The sequence below is a fragment of the Eschrichtius robustus genome, chromosome 14 (genome assembly GCF_028021215.1).
Source record: "Eschrichtius robustus isolate mEscRob2 chromosome 14, mEscRob2.pri, whole genome shotgun sequence".
NCBI classification, from domain to species: Eukaryota; Metazoa; Chordata; class Mammalia; order Artiodactyla; family Eschrichtiidae; genus Eschrichtius; species Eschrichtius robustus.
This window is the reverse complement of record NC_090837.1, coordinates 95855583-95876568: the sequence shown is the minus strand read 5'-3', so window position 1 is coordinate 95876568 and position 20986 is coordinate 95855583.

Here is a 20986-nt window from a genome sequence, read left to right as displayed (position 1 = left end):
CTGAGAGCTCCACCGTGTGCGATGCTTGCCTTCCCAGGCTCAGTTGGCAGGAAGAAAACCAGGTGGTATGGGTGACTGTAGCGATTGTACCATGTGATGTTGGTTCTGAGTCCTCTCCCATGGAAGCTGGACTTCTAGGAGCCTCCCCGTCCTCTCTGAAGGCTGGGACGTTCTCTTGCTGCTTCTGCCCATCGCGGCCCCTCTCACCACTGCGTCTTCAGTTGCCTCCGGCCTGCCCCTCTGTCCGGGATGGAGAGCACCGAGGACAGGAGACAATTAGGCGTCGTGATCCAGGTACCAGGTCATTACGATGGGACTGTGGTCATGGGAGCTCAGAGTGTAGGACGAAGCACATAGCCCGGGGCTGTAGCATAAGGTTCCAGGGTTAGGATGGGATCTCCCCAAGTGGTGTATTGAGGCGGGCGTGCCAGTTTGTCCTGCTGGGGCGGAGAAGCACCATCACTCCAAGTGGGTTTTGGAAGATATTGACAGATGGACAGTGGGAGTAGGACCAAGGCCAGGGGCAGCTGTGCTGTGGGGAACACAGGGTACACGATGAGGCCCCTCTCCCAACATGACGGGCCCCCCACTCCTGGGCTCTCTTTGGAAGAGTCTGAGAGAAATGGGGGAGGGGATGCCCAGTGCAGGTGGAGTTCTGTCTGATTCTAGAGGAGATGCCTTCTTCGAAAGAACAATCGATTCCCTCCTATTTATTAGTGACGGCATCCCAATCATTTAGAACAGGAGGCTTTAGCTACCACAGACAGCGGTGAAAGGGCGAAGAGGCAAAAGCTACTTGTAAAGACCTGAAGCGTGGCTGGCCTGAGTGATGAGAGCTGCGAACACTCCAGAAGACAGGGGCGTGAAGCTAATGCAGCAACTCCACCAAGAAAGGCTGTAGCCTGGAAAACAAATTACAGTGCTCTGCTTTCCATAATAAAGTAATTTATGCAGCCTCTTGGAGGGAAAATTGGCCAAATTCTCTTCTTTAATAGCATAACAATGCGTAACTTTAAAAGTAGAGTCATCTGGGTCATTGGGGGTATTCACAACCCAGTGTGCTGAGGGCAGGGGTGTGCCCCTTGTTTGCTTGGTTCCGCTGGCATCTGGGAGCAGGCGGTGGGGACAGCAGGACCCGGGCTGGACTGGGGCATGAGCACTTCCAGCAGCCTCTGTAAAGCGCGTCCTCAGGCCAGCGTCTGCAGCACGCGCCTCTGGTGACCCCACTGCTCTGTTCTCTCTGGGGTACAGCCTGGGGGGCTCACCGCCCCCGCCCTGCCTGCCCTCCACCACCCAGGAGAGATGGCCTTGATAGATCCTGACATGACAACAGCCAGCTGCAGAACAGTTGGTATATTACAATCCAATTTTTTTTTCATTTTTTAAAGTTGAAATATAGTTGGCATATAACATTGTGTAAGTTTAAGGTATACAACATGTTGATAATATAATATATATGATTCAACATATAATATATATTATGATTACCACCATCGTGTTAGCTAACAATTCTATTATGTTACATAATTACCATTTCTTTTTTGTGGCAGGAACAATTAAGATCTAATCTCTTAGCATACATTTCAATTTTTCTTAAAGAATAAAAAGCACTTCTGTGTGCATGTGTGTATATACGAATATTTGAGAATATATGTATATACAAATATATGTATTTAGAACTCTAAAAGTATACACACAAAACTACTGATTGTGATTATCTCTGAGAGAGGGTGGGAAGGATAGATATCCACTTCTTAAATTATATCCTTCTGCATTATTTCTGATTTTTTGGTAATAATCATTTTTGGTAATTAAAAATTAATAACAAATACATATTTTAAAAGTCAAGGTTTTCAAAGTTTTCCAAGAGTCAGTTTTCAAAGTTTCCCAGGGAAACTTATTTTAAACTGTTAAATTTAATAATATTATGGGCCAAGGCCTTAGAAAAAAATACAAGTCTATAAAAATCAAGGTTATTTTTGCTCGGATCCTTAGTACAGAACTGTTCTGTGAGTTGGGAAGCAAAGCAACTCTGCTCTTACACTCAAAATATGTGCTACCTATTGAATAACATAAGGGGTACATGGATATTTCTTTTCATGGAAGGGGCTTGGTTTCATATTTTCTGAAACTTAGAATTTATATTTATGAATACGATCCTACATAAACACAGCGTCTACGATAGGCTATGCTCGTAGTCTGAGAGAAAACTGCATTATTTGAATGTACTGTTCATTCTTGAAATGCTTTCAAATTCAAGGCACTATTTACTGAACTGTGTTGACTGGATGGAATTTGACTTTACTTCTGATATTGCCTTTTTTTTGTTTTGCAGTTTTCTGAAGTAATTAACCTATTTTATTTTGGGGGGACAAGTAGACTATATACCTAAATGTAAGTAGAGATAAAAGACGCGCCTTTCAAATCCCTCTCTCTCCGCAAAGATGCGGCAAGTTTCTGATTGCTGCTACAACATAATTGATCAAGGACATTGGCGTTGTGAAGCCTTTTCTTAAAATTTTCAAGATACAGGGAGGAAAAACCAGACATGGCAGACAAAGAAAGCAGGTTTGTAAAACTTTGAAGGTAATTCACCAGAAGTATATTTGGGGCCTTTGATACCTTATTTTGCTTTGGTTTGGTTTTTGATTTTTCTGCTTAAGGATTCTTGAGAAAATATATTTCCTTTCAAATGCAAAGGCTGTACCACAGTGATCTCTGACACACTTTTTGGACAGAGGAGAGGGGTGACTAAGCGCATCTGTCTGGGTCCAGCATTAGCTGGGGTGCAGGCGCCTGTTGGAAATGAGCACCAGCACATCTGCGTCTTGGCCACACCTTTGTTCTTGGAGCCATCTTTGCGGCTCTGTTCTCCAAAGCTTCCAGGGACTGGAGCCTCCCCACAGGGGGACCGTCATGGGAGGGGCTCACGGGAGGACAGGAAGCGCCGTATGGTGACTCGGAAAGTTCGCGGCAGGGCGGGTGGCGAGGCCAGCGGTGCAACTGATATTCAGGCCCATCGGCAAGGGCCTCCGAAGACAACTGCTCGCGCCGCTGATTCCCTGGGCCCACGTGGGCTCATAATAAGCTCTAACGTGGGTTTTCTTGGGAACACGTAGGCCTGAGATCCCTGATGAAGTTGTCAACGCAGCCATCTCCTCTCCAGCTTCGCTAAAGCTCCTCTTCAGCTGAGCCTGAAGATTAAAACGGGAGGCCCACTTTCAACTAATGAACAGCCAGAAGGTTTAGGCGCCTGTTCTAAGGAAATGGCTGGAATGTGTTAGATTAGGAGACAGAAGTTATTATCTTAGCTATCCGTCGATCCATGGATCCACCCATCATGTATCTATATCTATCTATCTATCTATGTACTATATTTAAGATAGATATATTTAACTCTTTCCTTAAAAAATAGCTTGTACAGAAGAAAAGAAAATATGAAATGAATGGTACTATTTTTGGGAAATAAAATCCACAGAGACACTGAAAGTAGAAATGACAGATCAGCACGGGAATTGGAAACCTTCCACAGCTGGGTGCCAAGTCCTCATGAACGCACTGGTGGAGCCTTTCAGCCAACGTGCTTGCAGAGCACTCAGTGTTCCTGAGAGGAGAGGTGAGAAGAGCCAGGGGAACAGGAGCGAGGCCCTCCCTGACCCCTCTCCCCATCTTGGAAGTTTCCTTTTAAAATGCAAACCCTCCGTGTATAAGTGAAAGAACAAATCACACTCCCTTTCAATTTCCCACTTCCCTCCCCTCTTCCCCAGCTGGAGAGGATGGCCCAGCCCCCTAGGCCTTTGTAAGAAATGGGCTCATTTCTCCAGCCCAAGGAAGCATAACCTGAAAACGTGCTGGGGGTGGGTGGGGGGTGAGCAAACACACTAAGACAAGATGCAGCAACGCACCCACCCCTCTGATGGCATCACGACCTTGAAAGCTGTGGGGTTCTTAGGAAAATGTTTGCATTCCTCTGTTTGGATTTGACTCCGTTACTCCTCACTGAGGTTGAATTTGGGAGCAGGTGTGCACGTGTTTTAGTGCGTGCGCATGGGTGTACATGTGTGTGTGTCCGTATGTTGTACCAGTTGGTACCAGCTTGATGTTTGGAAGGAAAGGATGAAGAGACCTGAGGGGGCCACTGAGGGAGCCCACGCCAGCGTAGCCTGTTCTTCCATCGATAACACCCTCAGGGCATATTCTGAAGGCAAACTCTAGGAAGGGGACAGGCACCCCTGGGTCGAGGACGGGTTCTGTGCCCAGGGCAGCTTTGTGGCCTAGAGAAGGGGTGAGGAGCCTGTGAAGGACTTAGCCTGTTTTGGGTGCTCTTCCTCTTGGACCTATGGACGTGATGCCATCTTGTACTGTTAAAAATCTCCTTCTTTGGGACTTCCCTGGTGGCGCAGTGGTTAAGAATCTGTCTGCCAATGCAGGGGACACGGGTTTGAGCCCTGGTCCGGGAAGATCCCACATGCCGCGGAGCAACTAAGCCCGTGCGCCACAACTACTGAGCCTGCACTCTAGCGTCCGCGAGCCACAACTACTGAGCCCGCATGCCACAACTACTGAGCCCGTGTGCCTAGAGCCCATGGTCTGCAACAAGAGAAGCCACTGCAATGAGAAGCCCGCACATCGCAACCAAAAGTAGCCCCCGCTCGCCGCAACTAGAGGAAGTGTAGCAATGAAGACCCAAAGCAGCAAAAAAAAAAAAAAACCCAAAAAAACCTCCTTCTTCCACCGTGTAATTCCCTTTAGTTGTTGTTCTAAACCCTTCAGGAGAATCAGGAGGTGGTATGCAGAATGGGGGCTGGGCAGAGAGGCAGGGGAGCAGGCCAGCATCTCCCTCTGCTTTGCCTGGGAGAGGAGCATGTGGTGTCCCCAAGTCCAGGAAGGGAGTTCTGGGGAGAAAGCTGAGGGGGGAGAGGTGCTCACGGAGAAGCAGCTGCAGAAGGACCCGGGGGCGCCCCTGGAGGAATGACTGAACTTCACACCTAGAGTGGAAACAATCGAAACCTTTTTGGTCCAATAAGAAAGGACCCCAACAAGTCAATTAGTGACTGTAAATAACTTATAATTGCTGAGTAAATTGCTGACATGGCGGGCAAAGTCGTCCATTTGACATCACAGGGAGGAGAAGAGATGTCCACACATAGCTGGCAGAACAAGTCTTGAAGGGACTCTTGCCAAATGGACCTAATTTCTGGAGGTGATAACAAGCTTAGTGGATAATGGGAGTGCAGTGAACTAGAGTATCTTTCTGCTTCTTTTGAGCATTTGTGGCCTCTCCATAAAACCTATCTCAGGGAATACCAGCTAGTTTTATATCCATTGATTGCAGTTTTATTGGCTCCTATTTTTTTCCCAGTGAAATCATACACCAAGTAATCATTAATAGCTCAATGTCAAGTCAGGAGGAAGTATTGATCTGAAGAAAGCACTTTTCTCAACTGCTCCCAGGTTTGGAAATTGAAATTGACATTAAGCGTTCTGATTCCTTGGAAGAAATAAATGGGAATCAATAAAATAAGACTCAGCGAGACCTAAACAAAGAAATTGGTTGGGAAAAGAAAAACTAAAAAAGTAAATGAAAAATGGTGGAGACAGACATTTGAGCAGGAAAAGAGGAGCATGCCATAGAGAAAGACCAACAGTCGTATGAGACCCTTTCTGGATGCCTAATGCACTACTGGATGCCTAATGCCTACTCATTCCTAAGGGGGATGGCCAAGTATCTACCAGTCATACATGGGTGCTTTGCCATGCATGCCAGCTCTACCCTGAAGGCTTCCTGAACTTGGGTTCACTAACTCATGGGTGGAAGTCATCTCTGTTAATGACCCAGCACTGGTAAGGTGCTTCCTCCTCTCTCAAAAGAAGGATGCCTAGAATCCATTATGGCAAAATTCAGGGATAAGAGAAAGTAGATTGGAGTTTTCCTTGGGCCCGTGAAGGAATTCTGCTGGTCCGCATGTTTCTAAGGTAAACGATTTGGGAGCATTGAGGCAGGAGGAGGCCTGCCACACAGTCCTGATGGGTCCCCGGATTCCTTGCTAGCTCAACTAATCCGCATTCAACCATCTTACTAAAACCCACTAATCTCATCATTTTTCGGCTTTAAAATCTGCATTGCCTCTAGAAAAAGTCCAAGTGCCAGCTGGGATAACATGGGTTAGTATGAGCTGCTGGAGCTAGTCTGCGTTGAATTGAGTCACGCTAGCTCTACACCAAGCCATGCCATCCAGAAAAAGAAAAGACTTTATTTCTTGGAGCAGTTTTAGATTCACAGTAAAACTGAGCAGAAAGTACAGAGAGTCCCCATATACCCCCTGTCCCACAAAAGCACAGACCCTGCCACTATCAACAGCCCCCCAACCAGAGTGGTGTTTTTGTTATAACTGATGAACCAGCATCCACTCATCATTACAACCAAAGTCCACGGTTTATATTAGGGTTCACTTTATGGGTGTTGACAAATGTACAAGGACACGTATCCACTATCACAGTATCATACAGAGTAGTTTCACTGCCCTAAAAATCCTCTGTGCTCCACCTATTCACGAAGGAAGAAGCGGAACCTGGAGGGGGATGCAGGAAAGAGCCATAAGGTTGATGGGTGGATTGCAGTCAGGGCTGGACCGGAAGATGGTCAAAGAATATAAGGATGGATTGGGTTTCCTCATCCTTGAAAGGAGAAATCAGACACAGTGGTCAACCCCTTTAGGGGGCCTTTCAGATTGGTGGGTGAGAGGATGGGATGCCCCAATGTGGATTAAAGGGCGGGGATTTGTATGTGTTAATTCACTTTTATATTCCGAGTTCCTGGCACGTAACAGGTGCTCAATAAACACCTTGGATGAATGAGCCAGACAAACTAAAGAATAGGGAACTTAGCTGAGGGTTCCCTGAAGGGTTTCCATGCCGCGCCCATTACCAGCCTCTGGAACTGATGGTGAAATCCTGCCTCAGGAGGCAATCAAGTCTCTGGAGGGTGCGACTGAACACGCATTTCCTGAGTGCTAGAAGTGCGGGGTGTGCAGCGTGACTAAACGGTTTCTTAGGTATTACCTGATCTGGGAAAGCAGTAGATGCGCAGTTAGCTATGAAAATAGATTGAGGCAATGCTCTCAGAAGAAGGAATATTGGTGCATGCACAGCAATGTTTCCCCAAGCTGGCTGAGCGTGAAGACTCTCCAAGACAGCAAAGATACAGGCTCCATCCCACACCTTCTAAACAAGAATCTCTGGCAGCGACTCTGGAATCCCCCCCCTGACCTTTTACAAAAGCTTCCCCGTGTGATTCTGATGATCAGCTAGGTTGGTTTGCCAAATGTTGGTACAGAAAAACAATCAAGTGGGACGTATTTAAAAACTGGCTGGCACTGGCCTGTTCAAAGTGATCTTGGTGCAGTCCTTTGGGGAGGCCGGGGGCCAGCCTTATGCTAGTGAGCTGAGGCAGGGTCTGCTCGGTGAAGGACGCCCCTCACAAATCTGCCCTTCCTTCTGCCGAACACTCCACCACCTGCAGATGAATCCCCCATTGCAAGGACACGCCTCTATAGAAGCAAATATTGCATTTCCAGGAGCATAAACTATCATATCATACACCTGCATTTGTTTCCTGCAGCTGCTGTAACAAATTTCCACGAATCTAGCGGCTTAAAACAACAAACGTTTATTCCCTTAAATTCTGGAGGCCAGAAGTCCAAAATCAGTTTCCCTGGGCTGGAGTCAAGGTGTCGGCAGGGCTGGCTCCTCCTGAGCCCCCAGGGAGAAGCCCTTTCCTCAGCTCCTCCAGCTTCTGGTGGCTGCCGATTCCCCTCGGCTTGTGGCCGCATCCCTCCCCTTATCACCTCACCTCCCTCTCTGCCATAGTCTGATCTCCTCCTGCCTCCCTCTTTTAAGGACACTTTTGATTATTTAGGGCCACCAGGTAATCCAGGATAATCTCTCCATTGCAAGGTCCTTAATTTGATCACCTCTGCCTTTTGTCACATCAGGAAGCGTTCGCAGGTTCCAGGAATTAGGACGTGGGCCTCTGTGGGGGTGGTCACTAGTCAGCACACCCCAGCACTGGTCTGAGTGAAGGACCAAATGCAGGCATTTAGCAAATTCACTGACTTCCTAAATATAAGCCAAACCAGCTGCAGAGAGTGATGAGTATTTTGTTTGATGAGAAGGAGAGCTGTAGAGCTGAGAGGAGGCCTGGGCGGTGCAAACAAAGGCAGAGGATGCTGGGTTCCCCGGGAGTTTAGTGGACTCCGGACTCCCAGGCTAGAAAGCAAAGCTCAGGGCTGGGAGTGAGAGGAGAAGGGCAGGCAAGCCCCAGGGACAAAGGCCCCCCAGCTTCTGCAGGGATGCGCCTGAGGGCCCTGCTCTGCTCGCCTCCGCGTGTGACAGTGAGGCCCGCGGGAAAGGACGGTCGTGCGCGTGTGACAGCGAGGCCCGCGGGAAAGGACGGTCGTGCGCGTGTGACAGCGAGGCCCGCGGGAAAGGACGGCTGTGCACGTCTTGGGCCACATGGTAGGTATTATCATCATTGCTTCAACCTGTTCCGAAGATCGGTTCTGGGCTGAGCTATCAAGTTCCCAAAAGGAGATACTCAATTTTCACTTTTTTTCTTTTGTCCTTTTAACCTGAAACCACACTGCTCTGAGAAACTTTATTCTTCTGTGAAGCAAGAGTTCACTAACGCAAACGATGGGGGGAGTTGCTAAGCGTCGCAGCTGCAAATATTGAAATGGAGACCAGCAGGTTACAAATCATCAGGAGCCTGTCCACAAGCCTTTCTGATGAGGTTGGAGGGAAGGGAGTATTTTTAAAAAGTGCCTCAAGACTATGAATAGAAGGTCACGGAACTTAAATAACTGTATTTTAAAAAGAGACATTCTTTTCCTTAAAGCAATACTTGAATAATAATGTTTTTGTCTTTGACACCAAATAAAGTCATTTAAGATGAAAAGCTCCTTTGAGCTGCTAATGCTTGGAACTGCCTTAGACGTGAGCGCCCGTGCCCCCGACCCTGAGTGTGTGGGAATGTGTTCTTCTTTCGAGAGTGTCCCAAAGGGCACATGCGCTGTGGGACCAGCACAAAGCCAAGAGGAGAACCCGGGTAGGTTATCGCCAGCAGGACCCCTGGGAAGTGGGGTGGAGACTCTCAAAGAACCCTCTCAAGTCAGTGTCCTTAAGGAGGATGCCGGGATGATTCGTGGGGACTGGCCCTGGTTCCTGCGTACTCACCCCAGGAGCGGCCTGGGTTAGTGCTGTGTGCTGGTCTGTTGGCCGCGGGGAGCCGCCTAGGGTGCTGAAGACCCGCACCCAGACTGCTGTTGGCCCGGGGGTCAGGCCACTCGAGATGGCTGTTCTCTTGCTCTCTGTACATCCCCTGCCCGACCACTCCCTGCCTCACCAACACTACTCACAGGAACCGCTTGTCCCCTGCCCCAGCTAGTGACTGTTCTAATCCTCAGGCCAGAATGGCTCCAACCGGCTAGTTTAGGGAAACATCTGCCCTGATGGTCGTTAACCTGCGGGGCTGTGTGGGACATGCCCCAGCTGCTGGTTTCCCTGGTAACTGATGAGCCCACCTGACATCAATTCCTCTGTACACTGTAGCCTCCTCCCTGAGTAGCGAAGATTGCTGCCATGTCCTGCCTGCCGTCTACCATACGCGGTGGGGCGTCGCTCCAGGACCCTTTGTTTTGGGTGTGTTAGGTCCCCTGTCCACTAAGCCATTGACGTCTCTGTCATTGTCTCCCGGCTCTTTCTTTGGTCTCAAGGCTGGGCAACTACAAGGCTTGCAGTTCTGCAGAGTGTGGTCCAACACCTTGAATGAACACTGCCTCTTTTTGAGCTCTGTTTTTGTTGGTTGGTTTGTTTTTGTTTTATAAGGTAGAATCCAGTGCCCCCAAACTTCATAGGGGTCTGCAGGCAATAAGGTAGAGTGCTGAAGTGTGCATGTCACCACTCGTGGATGTGTGCCTCAGTTTCCTGGTCTGGGATCGGACGCTGTGACCTCTGAAGGGCACTGGGCACAATGCCTGCCAAGCTGCCAGGGCCTGAGCGAGTGGCTGTCTGCTCCCCAGCACTACACAGTGCCTGGCACAGGGGTGGTGCTGAAACGACTGTGACAGTGTTTTCCAAACCAGAGCACTCCATGGACAGCTGTTCCCGTCCCAGGACTCAGTTTTCCTACTTAGGAATGGCCCCTCTAACTCGTCTCTTGGCTGTATGGACGGCTCTCTTCACACAACACGGTAATGCAAGGACTGTTACCCAAACCGAGCGATGCAGCCATGGTGGGGGACACGCCCCCATTGACACTGGCTCTGAAGCTGGGGGGCGGGGCTCCGGGGCCCCTTCTCTAGCTGCCACTCCCTCCTGTTGCCCTGGTTCGGGTCTGGCCTGCAGAGTTGCTTGAGGGGCTGTGGCTCCTGGGCTAAAGTAGCCAGGGGACTCGTGCCTCCGTGTGCAATTACTTGATCTGGGGCCTTCCATGTCCTGGCTCGGTGCTCTGGAGGTTTTAGCCAGAAAGTGGCCCTGTGGCTGGACACCAACAACATCGGAGAGAGGCCCTGGGGCCTGGCTCTCGTCCAAGTCAAACGACAGAAGTCAGGGAAAAGCTGAGGCCAGGCTGCAGGGTCAAGAGGAACAATGCTACAGGGCCATTAGGAGCCGACTGAGAAACCGACTGGGGCCCACCTGCATCATTAAGGAGTTTGGTCAATACCAGCCCTTTAGCTGCTGCCTGGAGAGCTTATCGGATTACAAATGAGTCTCACCCACAAAAACACAGGGATTCACTCCTAAGTGGTTCGTGAGTGGTTCACAAGACCATATATACCTGAAAGAAATAAAAGTGTATTTTGCAAGGGACAAACCCAGCAGGCCCCCAGGGCGGGGAGCCCTGCAGGATAATGGGAATCTCCATCTTTGGAACTGTGTGGGTCTACTTCTCTCTAGGGTTCTTCCTTCCTGGTCTGTCCCAGCGCTTGGATCAGGATGACACAGAAAAGCCGATTTTCAGTGCAGAGGTCTTAGGCTCTGTGAGCAGCAGGAAATGTTCGCTCTTTAAGTAGCTGTAGGCAGTCCTCTAGAGTAAACCCCGGATCTGAAGATGAGCACTGATCAGGATAAATTCGTCAGCACTTTGTAGCTGTCTGCATCCATTCAGGCTGCTACAGGGAACAGATGCGATGGACTGGGGTGGGGGGCTTATACACAACAGACATTTACTGCTCAGTTCTGGAGGCAGGAAGTCCAAGATCCAGGCAGATTCGGTGTCTGGTGAGGACCACCTCCTGGTCCTTAGACAGCTGTCTTCTCACTGTGTCCTCACAAGGTGGAAGGGGCAAGGGAGCTCACTGGAGTCTCTTTATAAGGATGCTAATCTCATCCATGAGGGCTCTACCCTCATGACCTATCACCTCCCGAAGCCCCCACCTCCTCATACCATCACCTTAAAGGTTAGGTTTCAACCTGTGAATTCTGGGGGGACACAAACATTCAGACCATAGCAATATCCTCTTTAAAATGTTGATTCTGGAATGTCAGTCCATGTGCAGGTTTCAGGAAGGAGAGCCTTCCTAAGACAAGAGCCATGGCAACATTTATGGCCCTCCTCTTGAATTCCCAAGGTCAACGACCCTGGGGGGAGGGGAGGGATGGAGGCCAGGGCCCCTGGAGGCCGACGGTGAAGGCGCCACATGGAGCCGCATTGAGGCTGAGCCAGCATGAGAGGACACGGCAGAGGAACCATAACTGCTCCCACTAAGGCCCTGTCCCGCGGGGCTCAGACACAGGGCACTGAGCTGTGTGTGCGGCTGAGAGAAGTGCCGGAGCTGGATCTAGCAACCCTGCTCATAAACAAGTCTGCTGGACTGTCACGCTCGCTCGGGGCTTCGCCCCCTCAACCTGCGTGACAGGCACGTCCTGCCTTGTGGACCCCAGAGCAGGGAGCTAATCTCTCTCGTTGGACTGCGGACTAACTGGGCATCAATACTGTCACCTGAGCCCCTGAGTCAGCACAAGCAAAGTGAGCTTCCTTCCGCAGGGGTGAAGGTGGAAGGTAATCAAAATCAGTTGCTGGGAAACACTTTCAAGAGGCTCTCTCTCCCTCCCTACCCCCTTCTCTCTTTTCTTCTTTTTCTCCTTCTCAGTTCTACTCCCCTCTGCTCCCTGGTGAGGTCGTGGACCGTCACATGGCGACAGGCTGGGGCCCTACCAGCCAAAGATCTCCTTTAGCCTGGCACTGTGGGGCTGCCAGGGCGTGCCCACGGTAGAGAGAAAACACTCCCAGTGTCTGCAGCTCCCTGAACTGGATACCCTGCACAATGGCTGGGCCACCTGCTGAGAGCTGCTTAAAGCTATTTGGGTCATCAATTAGATCAAAGAGGCATTATAGTGCAGTGAATGGCCGTCTCTGAATAGATGTGAAAACAGCTTTCGCTAGAGTCCCAGAGTCCCAGAACCCAGGGATTGCAGAGGACCTAAAACCTTCCAGTCTAATCACTCAGTTCAGCTGATTGCTGGAATTCCCTTTGGCAATATCTCTGCAGGTTATCCAGTCAGTATCTGAGCTCTTCTAATGACCGGGAGCTCATTATCATCCAAGGAGGCGATGTGTTAACTGGTATAAAAATTTCTAATGTGAATCGAAATAAGTTTCCATTTAGCTTCTGCCCATTAACCTCATTTTATCACTGAGGCTGTGCAGAGTAGGTCCCCTTCCTCTTCTACACTCATTTGTTCAGCAAACATCTGGAAGATTCCAGAGAGCAGTAGAGGTCAAAAACATGGACTTGGGGCTCAGACAAGCCTCAGATAGAATTTCCAGCTTTGCTGTTTTCTGGCTGAATGACCTTGGGCAAGTGATTTAATCTCACTGGGTCCCAGTCTCTGCATTTTTAAGTGGGGGTTAAAAACACACCGACTTCAGAAAGTTAGGAGCAATAGAGGAGACATCTGTGAAGCATAAGCAGACAGCAGCTGCTGCTGTCTGAGCACGCAGGCTGGGCACGGAGTGTTGGACCCGGGAACTCAAGGGAGATGCACAGACTGCCCCTTCCTCACAGCCCAGGGGTGCAGAGCAGTTTTCAGGCTTAAAGAGTGAACTGCTGGCACTAGGACAGCATCCTTGGATTTTCGTATCAAGCTGGACTTGGTTATTTTATTAACTGAAAATTCCAATTCTGCCCCCTGATCTCAGACTTCTGGTCAACACACACATGGTGAATGGAGCTGATATGGGAGACACCCCCACTCCATGATGGCCCCGCTCCAAAAACACACAAAAATGCTTGATAAAACAACAACACATTTGGAAACTCAGATCCAGCCTGAAAATTCCCCAGTGCCAGAAAGAAGGGAACTCAAAGCCATAGCTGAGAACCAGGATGGAAACTTAATGGGCTGTGAGGCTCTCGGACCTCTGATTCCACCTGCAAGAAGGAAGGAGAGGAGATACAGGTGCCCTTCTTCCACTCTCGGCACAGAGCTGGGATTTGACATTCACTGGGGAGCCAGGGAAGGACCCTACAGTAGGGAGCTAATCACCTTGAAGGTTAGGGGTGAGCAGGGGTAAGAAACTTCTGTTCATCTGACTGAGGACGCAGCTCAGAAACACACCACTCACTCTGGGTCATGGGTGCAAAAAGAGTCAGCAGAGTTCTGGGCTACTTGCAGGTGTAGAGTCTGAATCACACCACCTATGAGGTGCAGAAACCCTCAGCTGAGAAATTAACATGTGAATCTGGTCCAGAAACGATGAAACCCAGGGAGCCCCAAGGGATGTTCCCACATCCCAGGGCAGGTGCAGGGCTGCATGTGGAGACAGCTCATACTGAAGCTGATTTCACAGCCAAACAGTACACATCATGTGAAGAAACAAACTACCACTTGAGAGTAATCAGATGTAGCAACTGGGATAAAGAACCTCCCAGGAAGCACCAATGACAGAGCAATCTGGAAGAGACATCATCATAAATGTGCTTGAAATCTCAAAAGGGAGGGGAGGCAATGAAACAAGTGCAGGAAGATTTAGAAAGGAATGAGTAGAAACTCTAGGAATAAGAAATACAGTTATTATAATGAAAACTCAATAGTGGGCAAAATAACAAGGCAGATGTCACTGAAGAGATCATTAATGAATTGGAAAATAGATCTGAAGAAGTCACCTTACAGCACAGAGAGTTAAAGAGAATGAAGATATGAGACGTTAAGCAACATGAAAGACAGAATGAAAACTTTCAACACATCTACAGAATATATCAACTGGCTCAGAAAGGAAGGATCCCACAAGGTTTCCTTCAGAAGAAAGAAATGCAGAGAACAGGGAAGATAAACTATTTGAAGAAATAAAGACTGAGGATTTTTAGAATTTAAGAAAGACCTAAGTCTTCAAGTTGAAGAAGCACACAATGTCCTGAACAGGAAAAATAAAAACAACTCCACATTAGACTCATCATACACAAACTATGGTATATTAAAGATAAACAACCTTCAGAGAAAAGTCACACATCCCTTACAAAGGAATGACAATTGGACTAAAAACAGACTTTCAATCAGTAATAATAAATGCCAGTAAATAATGTTGAGAGAAAATAATTGTCAGCCTAGAATTCTATATTCAGCTACCTTATCATTCAAGAATGAGGGTAAAATAACATTTTCAGTCTAAGACATTTGCCAGGCCAAACCCTCTCTGAGAGAATTACTAAGGGGTAATGAGAAGAAAGTGGAACCCCTAAAATACAATGGGCAATGCAAGACCCAATTTGTTAAAACTGATGAATTTTGAGAAACTTAAAAACAAGGTGGAACTAAAATAACTGACAAAAAATAATGTGGAAATGGAAAGGACTTGGGAATGAAGACATTCTGAGGGAGTGGTTTTGTTCCAGAAAATGATAGAAATTTTAACTAAATTTAAGTCTGAGTGGGAAGAATTAATTGCAGAAGATTTAATTGATGGAGAAACCTACTGTGCAAAGGGAGAGAAAGGAATTTAGCTTAGCTACTAAAATTTAAAGGAGTTGAATTAGGAAATTCAAGTCAGCCAGACCTTGAGGGGAGAAAAGTCAAGCTACCGTCCTATTATTAAATTGGAATTCCAGTCTCCTGTTTCAATAATAAATATTGAAATGGATTCTGACCACCTGGATGCAACTCTAGGAAAATGTGAGTTGTGTTTGTTTAGTTTAGCTAAGGAGAATGGCAACCTTGATGTTTACTCTCCCCAGTATTTTAGTGAAAGATTGGGGGATGTATCATGGACTTTTTGGTAGAAGCCATGTGAAACTGGGAGTCTAGTGGCAACTCATCAGAGGCCAATCTCTGCTAACCACTTTTCTGAAAATACTGTGAGCATTAAGTAGGAAAGGGAGAGGCAATCGCCAGGCAATCAGAGGCAATCACTGGTCAATGATTTGAGTGGAAACAGCATTAGATAATAAATCAATATACAACATCTCCCCCATCGTCTTGTCTTCCCTAGCATTACTGCTTGGAAAGAGCTCCAGAAACCAGAATCTCCTAGACTGGAAAAGGCTGAAGCTATTCCTGATGCCTTGTCCTTCAGAGCGGTTTGATTCAGAGTGAGCCAGAAAGACTATTCCAGGGTGTTGAGCCTGCCCAGAGGGGAATATAGATCGGGGGTTAACATTTAGAGCGTTTAAAAGAAATTGCTTTTTAAGAATGCATGTTAAAATAGATTAGAAATACAAACTGTAACTTCCTGATCGGGAGAAAAAAAGGAGGGGAACTAAAGAAAATTTGATAAATCCAATAGAAAATAGAAATGGTGAAGTAAGGAGCCAAATAAAAAGGAAGGCAGACAGAAAACAAAATGACATGGCAGAAATAAATCCACTGTACTAAATGCAGGCGTGAGCCAATGCAACATTACAAGAAAAAGGAATAAAAATTATAAAAATTAGAAGAAATAAAAATGTCAGTATTTTTAGATTGCATGATTGCATATGTAAAAAACTGGAAAGAATTTATTATTTAGAAAACTCAAATGAATTAAAGAATAAAATATATCAATCAATTAAGAGTTAAATATAATTAATATGAAATTTAGTCTTTTTGCTAGAAGCAAACAATGGTTAGAAAATGTACTTGGTAGAGATGTTATTTATTATAGCAAAAGCAACAACAAAAGTCTTTAGTGATAAATCTAATAAAAGATGTGTACACCCTTTATGAAGAAAAGACATAATTTTAAGAAAGGACATAAATGAGACTTAAGTAAGTGCAGAGACCTACAAAGATCTACAAGTAGTCAAAGATCTACATATATTCAAAGACATACTGTAAATATGTTTATTTTCCCTCATGGTTGCTACTGCTGTGGTAGTATAAAAATCAAACTTTTTTTATGCTCACAGATTCTGTGGGTTAGAGTTTAGAAAGCCAAACTCAAAACAGCAGGAACAGGCAGGAAGGCCCACTTCCAAGACGGCGCCTTCCCTCATGAGTCAGGCCCTGGTATGAATGTAGCCCTGAGCACCTGCGTGTGGTCTTGTCAGGGGCCTGGGCTTTGCATGGATAGTGCTGGGCTCTGAGCAGGAGCTTGCTGATGACATTTGGTCCCAAGTTAGAAAGGTCTTGGATTTTCCTGTTATATGCAGCCTAAATTTAATGTTAAGTGATACACTTGCATATCTTTGCACCCCAAAATTCCCTCACAAACTCCAGCAGCATGGATGAGTAATGTTGATTTTACTTATGCTGGAGAGGGATATTATATCGCAAATCACATGAATTCCTAAAATCCTCTTTAAAACGTTCTTTCTTGGGACTTTCCTGGTGGCGCAGTGGTTAGGAATCCACCTGCCAATGCAGGGGACACGGGTTCAAGTCCTGGCCCGGGAAGATCCCACATGCTGTGGAGCAACTAAGCCCCGTGCGCCACAACTACTGAGCCTGCGCCCTAGAGGCCGTGAGCCACAACTACTGAGCCCACATGCCAAAACGACTGAACCCCATGAGCCTAGAGCCTGTTCTCTGCAACAAGAGAAGCCATCACAATGAGAAGACCACTCGCCACAACTAGAGAAAGCCCACGCGCAGCAATGAAGACCCAACGCAGCCAAAAATAAATTAATTAATTAATTAAAAAAAAATTCTTTCTCCAAGATTCTTTTTCCCTACAGCAGCTGTTTCATTCCTACTTTTTCTCTCCCATCCCTTATCTCCTCTTATCTCTCTCATATCTCCTCTTAAGCCTAGCCAACCATTCTTTTCTCCCACTCTCCCTCAAAGTTTTGTCAACCTGCACACTCTGGCCCGGCTGTCTGCTGAGCAAGACAAGACCACCAATTGCTCACCAGGTATGTTCCTCTGGGGCTGCATGTCATTCTTCCGCATTTTAGATCATAATTCATGGCTTACACCTTTCCAGCCACTCCACTCCCACCCCCTATATCACATTGTAGGGTGTGGAATGCACAGAACTGCCGCCTGCATCTGTGTGTCCCCATTGGCCAGCACGGTGTTTGGCAGCTTGGGGAACGAATGATGGGTAGAGTTCAGTAACTCCTGGTCCACTTTCCTGTCGCCACACTTCCTATTGCAGCCTCCAGAGCAAATAAGTCTGATCTCTTTGCCACAAAAAGAAACTGGCTGAACCAAGGTTAAGCTCAGAGCCACCGGGAGTTCTTCACTCTTCTTGACCTGCGCTTGGGGGGCCATGTGTTTCCTCCTTTTGGTCTCCTCCTAAACAGGGAGCAGGACAGGGAGGACCAACTCCAATTGTTTGGTGAGCTACAAATTTTGAAGCAAATGTATGTCAGGGCTTCATGTATTTCTGTGGGCTTTGCTCTGTGCTTTTCTTGGCTTTTATCCCAAGCCTCTTGGGCAATTATTTTTGGCTCATTCAGTGAATGGCTTTACATCAATTTCTTCTAACCCGAACGCTTAATATAGGGCTTGTCCACATGTAGTATTCATAGTACTATTGGAGAGTGTCCCTTGCTAATAAATCTTTCTGTCCCTAAGCCAGCTCCCTCCTCACGGGTGCTGTGCAATCTGCTTTCCTGGGCTGATGGAGAATTCTAAGTGGGTTCTCCCCTGGAGGAGCTATTTCTCAGACCCCGTTTCCATGGGGTGCTAGGGAGAGGTCTGAAAAATACTGCACTGGAGTTTCCACACTTTCTATTCTACCCAGATTAGCATAAGGCCTTTTAAGTCTCTAAAGAATTTTGGTCAGCAATGGAGGTGAAGGGGCCAACTACATGTTTTGTGGGTGAAGAGAACCCTTGGGCAGGGCTGCTTCCACTACAAATGGAAACCCAGGTCAGTGCCCAACCCCCAGTCACCAGGTGGGAACCGATTACCGTGCCCAGGCCCTGATCAGGGCTGGGGGTGCAGGACTCAGGCTGGCGCCCCAATCTGGGCTGGGAGTGTGGGCCTCAGGCTGCTTGACATTTTCTCTCTAATTCCCTGTCCCTCTGTATCAGTTTCCTATTGCCACTGTAGCAAATTACCACCAACTTTACCTGTGAAACAACACATATTAATTATCTTAGGGTTCTGGAGAAGTCTGAAATGGGTCCTATGGGCTAAATCAAGGTGTCGGCGGGATCGTGTTCCTTTTAGAGGCTCTGGGGATCCTTGCTCTTTCCAGCCTCTGGAGGTCACCTCATTCCTTGGCTCACAGCTCCTTCCTCATCCTCAAAGCCAGAAACATGCCATCTTCAAATCTCTCTCTCTCACCTCTGCTCCATCCTCACATCTCCTCCTCTGACTCCCCTGCCTCCCTCTTTCCCTTAGAAGGGCCCTTGTGATTACAATGGACCCACACGAATATTCCAAGATAACGCCCCGGTCTCTCAAGACCCTTAACTTAATCATGTCTGCAAAGTACTTTATGCCGCATAAGGTGACATATTCAGAGTTTCTGGGAATTAGGTCGGTGCGTATTAGTGGGGCCAACATTCTGGCCCCTCCCCGTGTACTGTGAGACCCTGAAGGTAAGGCCTGTGTTGGTCCTGCTAGTTTCCACCCTTCTCACCCCCAAGTCCAGCGCAGGCAGCACTACCTCCAATGGCCGGATGGCTGGTAAGTGTAAAATGACTGAGTCTGATAAATGGCTTCTCTTGAACATTGATTTTCCTCCACAGAATGATGGCTGCGCTGTCTTCGGAGGGCCCATGGCCCTCCCTCCACCTTCTTTGTTTTTTATCTTCATTTCTCTATTATCAACTTCCACCTCATTTTCATGTATTTTGATTGCATGAGAAACTTCCAGAACTTACCAGCGGAAAGGGAGGAGAAGGACCACTAACTGAGGGACGATGTTTCTTCTGACTCTGTTCCCCAAACGCAGCTGTGGGTAGAGTCAGGGGGTCACTGTGTGGCAAATGGGCCAGCCTGGAACTGGCTTTCTGAAGCACAGAACTGTGCTAGAACTTCAAGTCATTTCTGTATCTGCTAACTTTTTCCTCTACTAGACAGGGCTCTTCAATATTTCTCTGCTCTTCCTTTAAAAAAAAATCAGTAACAGCCCTTATATAATTCAGTGGCTGGAAAGACAAGATAAGCTCAGCAGTTGTCTAGGAAGTGTGAATTTTTTAAGATTAGGAAGCAGAAAAAGAACACGTTGCTTGGGGAGCTCGAGATTCTCAACAGGAATAGATGGACATGATTCCATCTTAAAGGTGACAGTTCCAGAGCCCAGGAATTTTCTTTAAAGACAAAACCCAAAGCAGTTCATAGTCTCTGTTTTTCACCTTAAAAGCTTTTTTCCCCCTTAAATTATTTGGCCTAAATCACTTTAAATACAGAAAATATGGGGGTGGGATGCGTTTTGGGTTCCCAGACCCAATTCCAGCACACGTGTGCAGGCTCCCTCACACCAACATGCAATTCTTGGACTCCAGCTGACGAATTCAACTCAATTCTGATGCCATCTACCAGGAGAGAGAATCAAATTCCACAGGCTAAGGTCTGAGTTCCATAAGGCCGCCCTCCACTTCAGACGCCAATCCCAAGTCCAGGTTGTTACCTGTGCTTCTGACCGGCTGGCCATAAATCAGAGGTCCCCACGAGCCCCTCCTCAGGTTCAATTAATTTGCTAGAATGGCTCACAGAACTTGGGAAACCTGTTTTTTTCACTAGATCGATTTATTACAAAAGGATATTAAAGGATAAGAATCAACCGCCAGATGAAAAGATACAGTGGGGAAGGTACTGGGAAGGGCTGTGGAGCTCCCATGCCCACTCCAGGCGCCACTCTCCCCGGATCTCCACGTGTTCACCAACCCCGTGCTCTCCGAACCCCGTCCTCTTGGGTTAATTACACAGGCACGACTGGTTACATCACTGGCCACTGGCGATGGATTCAACCTCCAGCCCCCTCCCCTCCCAGGAAATCAGGGGGTGGGACTGAAAGTTCCATTCTCTAATCACAAGGTTCACATGGCAACCAGCCTCCACGCCTGCATGGGATCCAGAAGTCACCTTCCCTGAAGTGTTTTCAGGAACTGAGGACAAGAGACCGAATATTATCTCATTGCCCTTATCGCTCAGGGAATTCCAAGGGTTTTGGGACCTGTGAGCCAGGAACTGTGGATGAATGACCAAATATATATTTCTCATACTGTTTCTCATCCGAATGGCCAAATATACATTTTTGCTGTAAATCACAATATTGCAGGTGGGCATTGCAGCACACATCATGGTTCAAATCCGACGCTTGTCAACACAGTGAGTAAAGAGAGAAGGCAGGTTTAGATGCTTTTACAAGCACGTGAGATTTACCTGAGAAAGGTGCTCGCAGCCCAGTGGTTCTCAGAGCAGCATCACCTGGGAACGTGTAAGAAATGCGGGTCCCAGCCCAGACTGACACGTATGAGAACCATCCTCCTCTAGTACAGTCAAGGAGTCTAGTCCGTAGGAGCCGTTGTCATCTTCAGGGCCAGCTTGCACTGTCTGAGTTGAGATGTTCAAGGACAGGATCCCTCTTCCAGCCTCCCCAACCCCTGCAGAT